General features: G+C 40.7%; 1 protein-coding gene across 12 annotated transcripts in view; it reads left to right on the forward strand.

The window, feature by feature from the left end:
* The first annotated feature begins 1,916 nt into the window (after window positions 1-1,916).
* PLPPR1 (phospholipid phosphatase related 1) overlaps window positions 1,917-13,583 on the forward strand; it is a 554,792-nt gene continuing 543,125 nt past the window's right edge. For 2 of the 12 annotated variants that reach the window (XM_049116321.1, XM_049116324.1), the window contains exons 1-2: window positions 1,932-1,991; window positions 3,234-3,290. The gene's annotated coding sequence lies outside the window, so the exon portion shown is untranslated. Of the gene's footprint in view, window positions 1,992-2,079; window positions 2,161-2,418; window positions 2,492-3,233; window positions 3,291-3,407; window positions 3,634-4,265; window positions 4,413-13,583 lie in introns of those variants that run through there. The other 10 variants (XM_049116313.1, XM_049116319.1, XM_049116322.1 and 7 more) reach the window with 10 other exon arrangements.

Below are 13,583 nucleotides of genomic sequence, written 5' to 3' on the forward strand. Positions count from 1 at the left end.
GAGAATTTTTTGTAGTTGACACACAGTGTTACATTAGTTTCAGGTGTACAACATAGTGATTTGACAATTCTGTCTGTTATGCTGTGCTCACCACAAATGTAACTACCATCTGTCACCATTCAGCGCTATTATACTACCATTGACTTTAATCCTTATGCTGTACTCTTCATCCTTATGACTTTTTCATTCCATAACTGGAAGCCTGCACCTCCCACTCACCTTCACCCATTTTGCCAATACCCTATCCTCCTTTCCTCTGGCAATCACTAGTTCTCTGTATTTATGGGTCTGTTTCTGCTTTAATCATTTTGTTTTTTAGATTCCATATATAAGTGAAATCATATGGTATTTGTCAGACTTATTTCACTGAGCATAATATTATCTGGGTCCATCCATGTTGCTGCAAATGGCAAGATCTCATACACACACACAGACACAGTTTTCTTTATCCATTTATCTATTGATGGACACTTGGGTCGCTTCCATATCTTGGCTATCGTATATAATGCTGCGGTAAACATAGGGGTGCATGTGTCTTTTTGAATTAGTGTTTGTGTTTTCTTCGGGTAAATACCCAGTAGTGGAATTAGTATTATATGGTATTTCTGGATTATGTAGTATTTGTATTTTTCATCTTTTTTTTGAGGAACCTCTGTATTGTTTTCCACAGCGGCTGCACCAATTTACATTCCCACCAACAGTGCATGAGGGTTTCCTTTTCTCCACATCCTCACCATTTCTTTTTGATTCTAGCCATTCTGACAAGTATAAAATGATATCTCACTGTGGTTTTGATTTGCATTTTCCCGATGATTAGTGATGTTGAGCATCTTTCCAAGTGTCTGTTGGCCATCAGTGTGTCTTCTTTGGAAAAATGTCTATTCTGGTCTTCTGTGCTTTTCAAACTTCAAGGTAGAGATGAATCACCCAGCGATATTATTAAACTGCAGACTCTAATTCAGTGCACCTGTGATGGGGCCTGAGCTCCTAATTTCTAACAGCTTCCAGGTGACAGTCAAGTTGCTGGTCTGTGAAGAACACTTTTTTTTTTAAAGATTTTATTTATTTATTCATGAGAGAAAGAAAGAGAGAGAGAGAGAGAGAGAAGCAGGCTCCATGCAGGGATCGTGGGACTCCAGGATCATGACCTGGGGCCAAGGTGGCGCTAAACCACTGAGCCACCCGGGCTGCCCTGTGAGGAACACTTTGGATAGGAAGGGTCTAGAACAATCCTAATAGAAACATATGTGCTGAGACACCTTGATAAGGACTCTTCAATTGTTGGAGAGATTTTTGTAGAGAAGTTTCTAAAAGCCCTGAAATCTTTGATACGGGTGGTTAAAGTTGCATTAAATCTGGAAAGGACCTTATATAGGCTGACCACATAACGTACATTCCTAAACTAGGACACTTTCGAGAGTGAAAAGGGATGTTATTAATAGCCAGGAGAACAAGTGTAAATTGGGACCGTTCTGGACAAACTGGGTGCGTGGTCACTTTGCTTACAAAGAATCTAATCCAGTAGTTCTTGAGGGGAACAGACCTCACAGTATCCTGTGAGGAACTTTTTCCCAAATAAACATGCAGGTGGGGAGAGGAGGCGAGAGTGGTGGAGAGGGCAACTGTGTACCAGAATTCAGTGATAGGAAGGGCACGTAGTTTACAACAAATAGCTCTCCAGAGGACTGTCCTGACCCTGCTTCCGTATCCCCAAACCCACACTGATGGGCGCAGAGGTATTAGGGTCACGAGGCAGCTAGGTCAGGACTGGAAGCCAGAGCCTAGCACTGAGCCCGGTACAGAGAAAGTGTTGACTATGCACTTACCGACTGGCCGCCTCCCGCACGCACAGGCCTTGACCTCCAGTCACCGCTCTGGAGCAGCCTGAAGCTCGCGCATGCGCAGGTGCCTGTGCGCCTGCGCAGACCCCAGGGGACAAGGGGCGGGTGTGCCCTGCCTCGTGCGACCGTGTCACCTTGCCGCTCACCTGTGTAAGTTCCTGAGGGGAGGCCCACAACCCAAGGCCCCCAGGACCGGGGTGGGGGGCAGTGGATGGCATTTGCTAGAAATTGCTTTGCCCGCAGAGGCTGTGAGCACAAACCTAATCACCGGCTCGTATTGGTGGCCTTGCGGCTGAGGTGCTGGAGAGAAGGCCTGAGTGTGAGAAAGAGGGCGCTGCAAAGGGAGGTGGACTGGGTGACGGGCCCTGAGGGGGCACTTGACGGGATGAGCACTGGGTGTTATGCTATATGTTGGCAAATTGAACTCCAATAATAATAATAAAAAAAACCTAAATTAAATAAATAAGTAAATAAATTCCATTGGAGCGGAAAAAAAAAAAAAAAAAAAAAAAGGAGGGCGATGGAGGCAGAGGCCCGCGGAGCAGCGCTTCCGGCCGCCACCCGCGGCCCACGTGAGGAAGAGGCGCCATGTTTTCTGGGTCTAGTCTGTCAGTAAAGAACAGGGCGCAGATGTTGCTGAATATTTTATGGTAAACTTGCCCCAGGGGTCTCTAAATGTTTTATAATTTCTGGGGAAAGAAAGCCTCTAGGGCTGTGTATTCTTCGTAGCAAGTTAAGCATCATTCTAATGCCTCCTGCAGGCGTTCCTCCTCACCCTGTTGGCAGGTGGCAGTAGCCAGAGGTTAAAAGCTTCCGTTTAATGTGAACAGCGTGAACGCAGGGAAATAACAACTAATCGAAGGGGGTGGAGACTAATGTCAGGACCTTCGTGGTGATTCTGTGCCTTGAATTCGGGCAACGTCTCGAAAACTGGGATGGATGGCTTTTGCTCCTTTGAGTCGAAGCCTTCTTTTGGGGGAGCGTGTTGCCTTTATGAGCGGGAGATACAGTTGTTTTGTTAATAAGGGACAAATTCGTGAGGAGGCCCTCTGATTGCTCCCTGGCCTGGTCTTAACCCCACATCATTTTTTAAATTAATTTATTTATTGTAAATTTATTTTTTGTTGGTGTTCAATTTGCCAACATATAGAATAACACCCAGTGCTCATCCCGTCAAGTGCCCCCCCCAGTGCCCGTCACCCAGTCACCCCCACCCCCCCGCCCACCTCCCCTTCCACCACCCCTAGTTCGTTTCCCAGAGTTAGGAGTCTCTCATGTTCTGTCTCCCTTTCTGATATTTCCCACTCATTTTTCTCCTTTCCCCTTTATTCCCTTTCACTATTTTTTATATTCCCCAAATGAATGAGACCATATAATGTTTGTCCTTCTCAGATTGACTTCCTTCACTCAGCATAATACCCTCCAGTTCCATCCACGTTGAAGCAAATGGTGGGTATTTGTCATTTCTAATGGCTGAGGAATATTCCATTGTATACATAAACCACATCTTCTTTGTCCATTCATCTTTCGATGGACACCGAGGCTCCTTCCACAGTTTGGCTATTGTGGACATTGCTGCTATATACATCGGGGTGCAGGTGTCCCGGCGTTGCATTGCATCTGTATCTTTGGCCCCACATCATTAAACAACAGAGGGCGCCCTGCTCCAGCGATCTGAGCGATCGTCCCAGAGTGAGGCCCGGATGGCAGGCTCCCGCGTGTGTCTACTCCTACTGCACCTCTTCACATGCTTGGAGAGAACCCAGAGTGGAATCCTGCTCCTCACGTCATGGTAGAGGCTTCGAGGGTTTGGAGGGTTTGGGTGGGTGACAGGATGTGATTAGAGGGTAAGGAGAAATGGCCGTACCTTTTGGGGTGATGATGGGAGGACGACGGACTTGGATTCAAAGTCTAGCATTGCTTCTTACCAGCTCGGTGTCCTTGAGTGAATTATTTTTCCTCTTTGCAGTTTCCACATTAATGGTGATAAATACTTGTTTGTAAAGTCCTTGGCACAATGCCTGGCCCGTAGGAAGCACTCAATAAAATATTAGCCTTGGAAATAGGCAAGCAAGCAAACAGGCGACTGTCTTCAGGTTCAGGCTAGGGAAAGAGAGAGGCAGAGAGTGAGTAGGGAGATGCTTTCCTACCAGACTGGAATAACTTATTTTGGACACTATTACACAGACTAAGGTTTCATGTATATGCATAAAGCATTAAGTTGCTTAACGTATATGCTTCATTGGCTGATTGATGAAAAATAATCCTTTCTAAGATGTGAATAGATGTGCTATGATTTCATATTAGTTTTCCATTTGTTTAGGAGGTGCTGGTAAATTCTTTCACATCTAAATGATTCAGTAGTGTGAAATTCTAAAATAGAAGTTTAAAATCGTTCTCCGAGATAATCCTGTGTTTTTTCAGAGAAAAGCTTGATACGCCTGGGAGTAAAACCCAATTTAAAGAAGAAGAGTGATATAAACTGTTTGGAGGTGCTTTCCACATGTTGTTCCAGATTTGGGGTCTGAATATACAAAGGAAACCGCTTTTTACCACACTTCACTTTGGATGGTAGGAACCTTCTTTGACGTAGAACTTCAGAGTGAGAAGAGTTTCTGAGGTTTTTACACTTAAGAAAAAAATACCCGTTTCTTCCCCTTCAGTTAAATGAAATCTCTTAGCTTGAGGCTAGGTGAGTAGCACTTATACAAGTTTTTCAGGTGATTCTAATATGCAGCCAGCAGTGTGAACCCTCGTTCTACACCAACTTCTATTACTTATGGGGAAAGTACTTATCCATCTTCTGTGCAGCCTGCAGAGTAGAGAGACTGAAAATAGAAATCCGACAGGTTAAAAATCTTCAGTGACCCCTCTCCCCTCCCGCTACCATCTCTTTTCAGTTTTCAGGACAAAGTTCGGGATCTTCAGCTTCTCTCACAACTCCTTTCAGTATTTGTCTCTTGCCATTATGCCTCTCATCTCTACTTTTCTATTCCCTTTACTTCTCCCCCTACCTCCCTGTCTAGTCATGCCCAACTGCTTGAATCTCTGCAACTTGGCATGACACTTCTCAGTGTCATACTTTAACATACTTTTCCTTCCTCCTTCTGGACTGCCTTTATCTCTTTCTTCATTTTCATAATGCAGCTCAGGCTGAGATATTCAAATAGGGAGAGAACACAAGAATATGTAGTTATGGCTGCCTGGGTCAAAATCTGTAGGGTTTTTTTAAGATTGGGAAACTCTTTGAGAGTTTTAAATTTCTAGCATAAGTGCTTTAGGGCTAGGTTGTTATGATTTAAGTATCATAAATGTGTAAAGGAGGATCAGATATGAGATGAAAAAAAGTAATGGGCTCTGGTTGCCTAGACAGCATGTGCCTCATATAAAGATCATTAAATTAAACTTTTTGGAAAAACTCAGGACAGTCAGCCCAGGGGCTGCCAGTTCATAACTTTTGAATCATTTTATTTTGCAGATGAGGAAACTGAGAGTTAGAGATGGCGCTGGGAATGTAGTAGTATATGGCAGTGTGCTAGAGCCCAGGTCTTCTGAATATAGGTCCAGTCTTCATAGTACACCATACAACTTTGGCACATTTCCCTTTTAAGTTCTAGTCTATTTATTCCAGATGGTAATAATATTCATTAATATTTGGTCAGTGTTATACAATTAGAAAAAAGCACTAATTCTATTTTATAAACTGCAGCTCAGGAAGGTGCTTTAGAAATATGTGTCTTGCTTCCTGGGTTTAGATTTCCTGTGTTCTGAGGCAGAAATCTTCTCAGGTTGGCCTGGAGTGCCCTATACTATGGAATGCAGTCCAGCTCCCTGTGATATTCTAGTCTGAGACCATGTAGGGGGCAAGTGAATCCCTGCCATGCTTCTCTCCCAGCTCACACTTACTATAAAGTGAAATCTTAGCTCTGGTGTCTGATTGATTTCCCTCTCTGGGCTGCCTGGGTGGATTTTACCCCTTAAGGATTTCTGAAAATAAAAGCATTTCCCCCAGCATTCTTTTCTAGAATAGAGGAATTTATTCATCCAGACAAAAGCATACACTTGGCAAAGATTGAAGCTGGACATTTCCTTTGGTCCAGTGGACAGCTACTGTACTGGCTGGGTTCTGTAAAGCTTCCTTGCTAGGAGAAAGGTAACGCTTTGTTCTGACACAAAGAACCGCTTCAGGGGCTCTGGTACAACCCAGAGTATAGAGAGCACCTGGGTCTGCTTTGGCTTTTTTAAACAGAGCTCTCCTAACTCCCAGTTTCTATACATCTCAAGAGAACTAAAGAAATAGCAGTGTTTGCCTTTTTGCCAAGAGACTCACTATTGGGGATAGAAGAAAGTCTTACATACATGATACCATCAACAGGAATGGGAAAGAGCAGATATAATAAACTGTGAAGGGAGTAGAGTATAGGATAAAATCATGCCTCTCAATTGGTCGGGAGATGGCACAGGTTTAGAGAGGAGAGGATGGATATTTGGGACGTCCATTGGTTGTCAAGAGGACTCCCCTTGTCCCCTGGGAGGTTTCCTTCTTAGCGGCTGGACACTTGCCATTTCTCTGTCTTGTTCTTATGTTGTGGTGACTCATAATGGTTTATGAGATGCAGGCAACTTCCTGGCCCAGTGCTGCTGAATGGCCAAGTGTGTCTTCTATGCTGTGGTCACAGAAAGGGTAACTTTCCTTGCAAAGCAGGAAAGTTTAAGTCAGACTTTTCTCAGTTAATTCACTTTATTACCTTCAAAGTCTTGGTTGAATAAATGGAAATACAATAAAAGCAAAGTGTAAGTTAAAATAACAGAAACTCAAGAACATTAAAAAGGGAGGGGACAAATAGGTTTATTTTAAATAGCAAGATTGCAAGTAATTTAATAACCATTCCCTTTCTATACAACTTTAAAGAAACAAAATATTAATTCGTATTTTTCACTATTCATTTTATTATTTATTTTTATATTTTTTAAAGATTTTATTTATCTATTTATGAGACACACAGAGAGACAGGCAGAGACACAGGCAGAGGGAGAAGTGGGCTCCATGCAGGGAGCCCGATGTGGGATGTGATCCTGGAACTCCAGGATCACACCCTGGGCCAAAGGCAGGTGCCACACTGCTGAGCCACCCAGGGATCCCACTATTGTTTATTTTAAATGCACAACTCATTTTGGGATATATAGACATATATAAACATAAGCCTTTTTTTTTTTTACATAAACCGTTTTTAAAGATGAGGAAGTTCATATTTATGAAGGCCTTTCCATTCTGATTTCATTATTTTCATAATTATAACCTGAGATTTGTTATGTGTTATGGTTACAAGTTTTAGATTTGTATCCACAACTTGATAAATTTGTATGTAGACATTATAGTTATGTGTTAGAGTCCCCATGTTGCAGTGTCCTTATGTATCTGACATTATGACAGTGGCATTTTCTGGATTTACTGCTGGAGATACCTGTCCTCACAGTCTAGTTCTTAGAAAATTCTTCATATTGAAAAGGAGCTAGTGAGTGGGAGGCATCACATTTGTTCTTTAAAAGATTTTAAATAAGAAATGAATCCGTAAAACAATCTGTAAGAAAAGCCATCTCAGTGGTTTCCATATTCTTAAAATTCCCCAAATGTGCAGTTTTTCTTTGGTAATTTAATTTCTGCTGCAGATGTCCATCCAATTTACTTGTGATTTATCATAGATTTTAATTTATAGTGAAAGTGCTGGGCCATATTTGCAGGGAGATAATATAGTTTTTTTCTTACCTCATTCCTCATTCCAGTTTCAGTGAATAATTGGTTTTTCCCATTATTATGAATTTATCTTTGGATATTAATGCTCTAGTGACTAGTTTCACGAGGTTCTTTTCCAGCTGTCACAGTGCGAACCTGACACACCTGGAACCTTCTCATGCCAATGTTGCTCTAAATGTATCTTAATAAAAAATTATTTTAGTTTTAAGACTTTGAGGCCCTCTACATTAGAAATGAGGTTATAGAGTAAATGGTTTGGGAAAAAAACCTCAGAGCCACATAAAGCATGTAATTTATTTGATTCATAAGTGTCATCTGTGTTATACCTGGGAAATAATCATCTTACCTTGTTATGATCTTCAGAGACAAGGGACTTACTCCTGGACACCCCTGGTTACCATTTAGGCCTAATTTTCACAAGTACAACTTATGAGTACTTAAACAAGTTGGTTACCTTTATATGAATCAGATTATCCTCTGTATATAGTAAAAATGTAATACTTACCCTGCCTACTTCAGAAGAAGGCAATATAGCCTGATGGTTGAGAGAAATGAGCTCTGTGGTCAGATTGGCCAGTGTTTAAGTCGTAGCTATTTAGTTCAGTGTTTTTCTGGGATGATTCCTGAACCTTTCTGCATTGAGACAATGGGGAAAATAATACCAACCTGTGGGATTGTTATGAAGACAAAATTCAACAATTTTTTTATGTGCTTAGTTAAATGCTGGGCATATTGTGAGTTTCCTCAATTAATTATTTATTTTATTGTAAAAAATTGTAGCATATTTATGCATCTGTAGGTACATATTTGTGAAGATCAACTAAAATATACATGTGTAGAAGTGGTTTATAAGTGTTAAGGAGCTATTCAGATGTGTCAGCATCATTACTTGAGAATTCTGGTATATTTTTGAGACTGGGCTTTGAGTTACAAACCTCCTGAGAACCTGAATGAAGCAGCTGCTGAGCCATAGGAAGGCTAATCCTTGTCCACCTTCTGTCTCTGGCCTAAATGGGACCTACCATCTCTTGGGCAGCCATTATACTCCAGGTCCTGTTTTGCCTACTTTAATTATTAACCCTCACAACAGTTCTCCAGGGTAGGTATGATTCATATTCTACAGTTGAAGAAACCAAGCTCAGCAAATTTAAATAAATTTAATAACTTACTGAAAGTTTATCTTAAAACACTAAACAGCCCTTGAGTTGGGGAATTAAAAAAACCCTCAAGTTTCTCTGGTTTTAAAATATGGGTACTTTTCACTATACTACAATCTCCTGGTGGGAGTGTAACAACAGTTGTGAGTCAGACAGATTGCTACCTTGCCCTGGATCTGCTGCTCGCAAGTCCTTAGGTGCCCTTAGGTGGCTTGGCTTACTACTTGAACCTAGGTTTCTTCATCTGTAAAATGGCAGTAACAAGACCTACCCTACAGGAATGTTGTGAGTATTAAATTAGAAAGCACATTGTAAGTGATAGTAAATAATAGATGTTCATTACTTTATCTTGTCTCCGCTTGCTTTTCATCTCCCATGGGGGTGCTGGAGATCTGCTCCTCCCCCTGCAGCCCAGCAGGGGGCAGTAGAGACCATAAAGGATGCTACCAAACCAGGGCGATAGTCTCAAACATCCCCAGCTGGTGTCCACCTACCAGTCTAGGAATCTCTGAATCAGATCAGATCCTTAGTAGTCTTTGATTATGGCTCCTAGAAGAAAAAAGAAAAAAAAAGATGATGTTACATACATTAATAGATAAAACCAGCTACAACAGTAGTAATTCTGGTGTTTGGATAAGACTCAGAATGGATGGTTTTATATTATATATGAAGCCATTCACAGTTGGCTCATGTTAGCAGTTTCATTAACCTCACGAAGACATTAATATCGTTAGGAAAACAGAAGGAGAATACCTCCAACTCCTCCGTTAGACCCAATTAGCAGAGCGCTGCAGCACAAAGATCTGTGCCACGCCTGTCTGTGCTCAGGCTTGCAGCCACGGTGATCCCCATTAGACTGCTACTCGCCAGTCATTAAATCAGCCTCATTTGTGGTAGGGAGCCATCATTCCCAAAGTAGGTTGCTTTCAAGAAATGAATATTGGTAAGTGATAATGATGACAAATTAACACAAGATGATGAAATAAACAAGATGCAGATAGGACCCAGCATTGATAGATGGAGTGGGGGTAGTATATCCCAGTTGCTTTGAAATATTCTTTCTTCTTACAAAAAACACTATGAGATCCTTATTATGTTCATTTTTACTCTGGTTTCTCTGGCTTTTTCACACTTGCTGTCATGAGTCCCTGGGAAGTTCTCCTATGTTTTCCTGGTAGTTCTCAAAGATGGCAATGATGTGGGGTGTCTCATGTGTATTGAGAACAAATACAGTGGGCACATGCAGTTTTGTTCCTCCTGTTCTCATGTCCCCAAATGCTGAGGTCAGTTTCTTCTACTGGCCATGGTTTTCTCTACTATCTATTTAAGATTTTATTTATTCATGAGTGACACAGAGAGAGAGACAGGCAGAGAGAGAGGCAGGCTCTGTGCAAGAAGCCCGATGATGTTGGACTCGATCCCAGGACTCCAGGATCACACCCTGGGCCGAAGGCAGTTGCTAAACCGCTGAGCCATCCAGGGATCCCCTCCTCTGCTCGTTAATGTGGCAACTGTTTCTGCTGGTTATTACATCGGGATTGGTGTTCTCCAGCTCCAAAGGTGATAAACTTATGGTGTTTTATGTTCAACTGTGTATATGAAGGTTATACTTTTTTCCTCTTAAAAATAGTTGTATCTTGTTAGACACTCTTAACATAATATCTAGAGGCCCTTGGATTCTTTATGAAAATAGGCATTTTTGGGTCCATTCTGCCTATTTCTTATCTTTTAAGACTGAGCTTAGATATCCTGTTTTCCAAGAAGTCTTCCCCAAATCCTAGGCGCATATTCTCTGTGAGCATTCTCCACTGCTTTAATCCCAGAACACCCTGCTTGCTGTCTTGGCACACTACATCTGCAAAAGTCTAGTGAGGCAGATGACGAATAAATCCTCATTTGCTCTTGAATCCCCAGCACCTGAGGCAGTGCCTGGCCTATAGTGGGTACTAAAGCCATGTTCACAAAGTGAACCTAATTTCCTCTTTGATTTTGTGATTATTCCTGGTTCTGTTCCTTCTGCCCCTTTAACTTTCTCTGATTACTTCTATTTGGTGCCTGCCTTCTTTGACAGTATACTCTTGAGTGCCTTTTTAGCTAGGCCTCTGGATTAGAGGTTTGGTTTTGAATGGTCCAACCAGGTTTTAAATCAATACTTTCTTTTGATGACTGTATATTAGCTTCCCGGGGCTGCTGTAACAAAGTACAATAAACTCGATGGCTTAGACACCAGAAATTTATTTTCTCCGTTCTGGAGGCTAGAAGTTGGAAATCAAGGTGTCAATAGGGTTGATTGCTTCTAAGGGCTAGGAGGGAGACTCTGTTCCATGCATCCTTTCTTAGCTTTTGGTGGCGTTGGTGGTCTTTAGCTTGTTGATGGTGTTTCTCCCTGTGTCTTTGCATCGTCATCCCTCCTGTGTTTGTCTCTGTGTCAAATTCCCCCTTTTTATAAGGACACCAGTCATATTGGATTAAAGTCCCATCTTAATGACCTTGTCTTAACTTGATCATCTGCAAAGACCTATTTCCATATAAGGTCACATTCACAGGTATGGGAGGTTAATATTTCAATATCATTTCAGGAGACACAATTCAGCCCGTAACAGGTACATCATCTAGTAACACCTCAAGGATAGATGGTGCCACACAGCTGGCCTAGGTTTGGCCAAAGCTTCCTACAGTGGCTTTTCTTTTCTACGAGAATTATTGCTAGTTCACTTTCCTTTTCTACCTTCTCCAGGAGAGCACAGAGCTCAGACTAGGACCAGTTTCTTATGTTTCACACTTAAAGTAGACTGGGCTGCATATTTATTTTGGGAAATGAAAAAAAATTGCCCAGGCTAATCAGAATTGCCATTGGCACCCAGATGAAACCAAGTTTAGTAGTATTCTGGAGGATTAAGGGCTTCTGTCCCTACAGCCCTTTTTTGGGAAGGCAGTGTATCATTAACTGGAGTTATATAACAGCCTCCTGATAATATATTCCAGCATTTTTTTTTTTTTTTTGGTTTGCTACCTCTGAATGGATTAGGAATTCTCTGAATAATCTCACCGAGGCTGAGTAATCTTATAAAATGTCATAAAAACAGTGAATCAATCAGATTAAGCTTGTTTGGCACAATCTACAAGGATCACCCCTAAGAAGAAAAGAAGGTCAAGACAGCAGAAAGACATGGAAAGGCACATGGATAGTTCATACACTGAGCATCAAAATGATAAAGAAAGCAATGAAAGCACCTCCAGAAATACCACCTCAACCAAGATTAAGCCAGAGATTCAAATCTAAAATAGAAATTGGCTGATTCTTCAACTAGATTAATTTCTTCCACTCAGCTCTTTCTCCTTATCTGGAAAGCAGAAACAATTGTTCTCTTCCCTTCTACTATTATGAAGTGAATATGAATATTCTGAGCTTGCAGAAATTGTTTGGAACTCTTTTCCTCCATTCTCAACACATTCCCATTCCCTTTGTGAGCCTGGATTTTCCACCATAAGAACATAGGAACAGTTTATATATGCATATCTCCTTGATTGTTGTCAATCCAATTGAGACTAGATAAGTTAACAGAGAAGCCAGTTCATGTATCATTCAGAAATGTAAATATTGATGTGCACTGTATTGGTTCAAAGAGTACATACAGGATTTTAATGTGGAGAATATTTCATGAGGACTAATAAGATGATGCCTGTGACTGTACCAAGCACAGTGCTTGGCATTCAACAGGTGCTCAATGCATGTTTCTTCATTCGTTTATCAACTCCTGTACCAAGACTCTAATTGGGTGAAGGCTTCCGACACAATATGCTAAGATCCTTGAACATGTCTGTAAGGGAGAGTTATAGTTTGGGATGATGAAAAGGTTCTGGAGATGGATGGTGTGGTGGTGATTGTACAACATCGTGAAGGTACTCAATGCCACTGAACTGCATGCTTAAAAAGGGTTAAAACTGTGAATTTTACATATGTTTTACTACACTCTAAAAAAAAAAAAAAGACTACCTATTTCACTATACCCTATGGAACAGTAGTGGCTCTCCGAGGGGGAAGAAAAAGAAAAGCAGTATTTGTAGCATTTGCTGATTTCTGTGGTGTAAATGCTTCCCTCAAGGCCAATTTCAAGCTATTGACCTGATGACTTTGGACTTGGAGTTCAAAGAGAAAAGTAACATTGGCTCTTCTGAGCCCACTCCTGTGTTTGGGAAATGAGAAACTTACTATGCCTTTACTTCTTCCTTCCTCTCTCCACTTACCGCTGTTTATTGTAAATTGGTGTTTTAAATCCAAGTTATTAGACAATTATCACTTTTACATTGGGCAACATATAGCCTCTTATTGATAATTTGACATTCACATTAATTTTTAAATCCGTATGTTAACTAGACTATATTTCACTAACCACTTTCTTTTATAATATCAATTTTCCCTTTCTTGAATTTTTGGTTTATGTCATCTTTTGGTTATATATATATATATATATATATATATATACTCTAGATGTTTTTTTCATGAAGAGTACATGAATGTTTTAATTTCAGAAATTTTTTTTGTCTTTAAAGATAACTACTTGAGTAGATATATTATACTTTTTTGCCTCAAAATTCTGTTCATAAAGATTGAGACCAATCTAATATTTGCTCTCTTGCACACTACCTTTATTTCTGATTGTATTCTTGCATATTTTTTTCACTAATTCAAAATTTTATCTAGGTTACATCTAAATAATTTTGTCTGGTACTCTTTTAAGCTTTGGGATTTGCAAAATGAATTCTTCATCTTAAGACATTTGCTTCTAATTTTAAAAAGTTATTTCTTCTCTCTGTTTTTACATCTGA

The sequence above is a fragment of the Canis lupus genome, chromosome 11 (genome assembly GCF_003254725.2).
Source record: "Canis lupus dingo isolate Sandy chromosome 11, ASM325472v2, whole genome shotgun sequence".
Classification (NCBI taxonomy): Eukaryota; Metazoa; Chordata; class Mammalia; order Carnivora; family Canidae; genus Canis; species Canis lupus.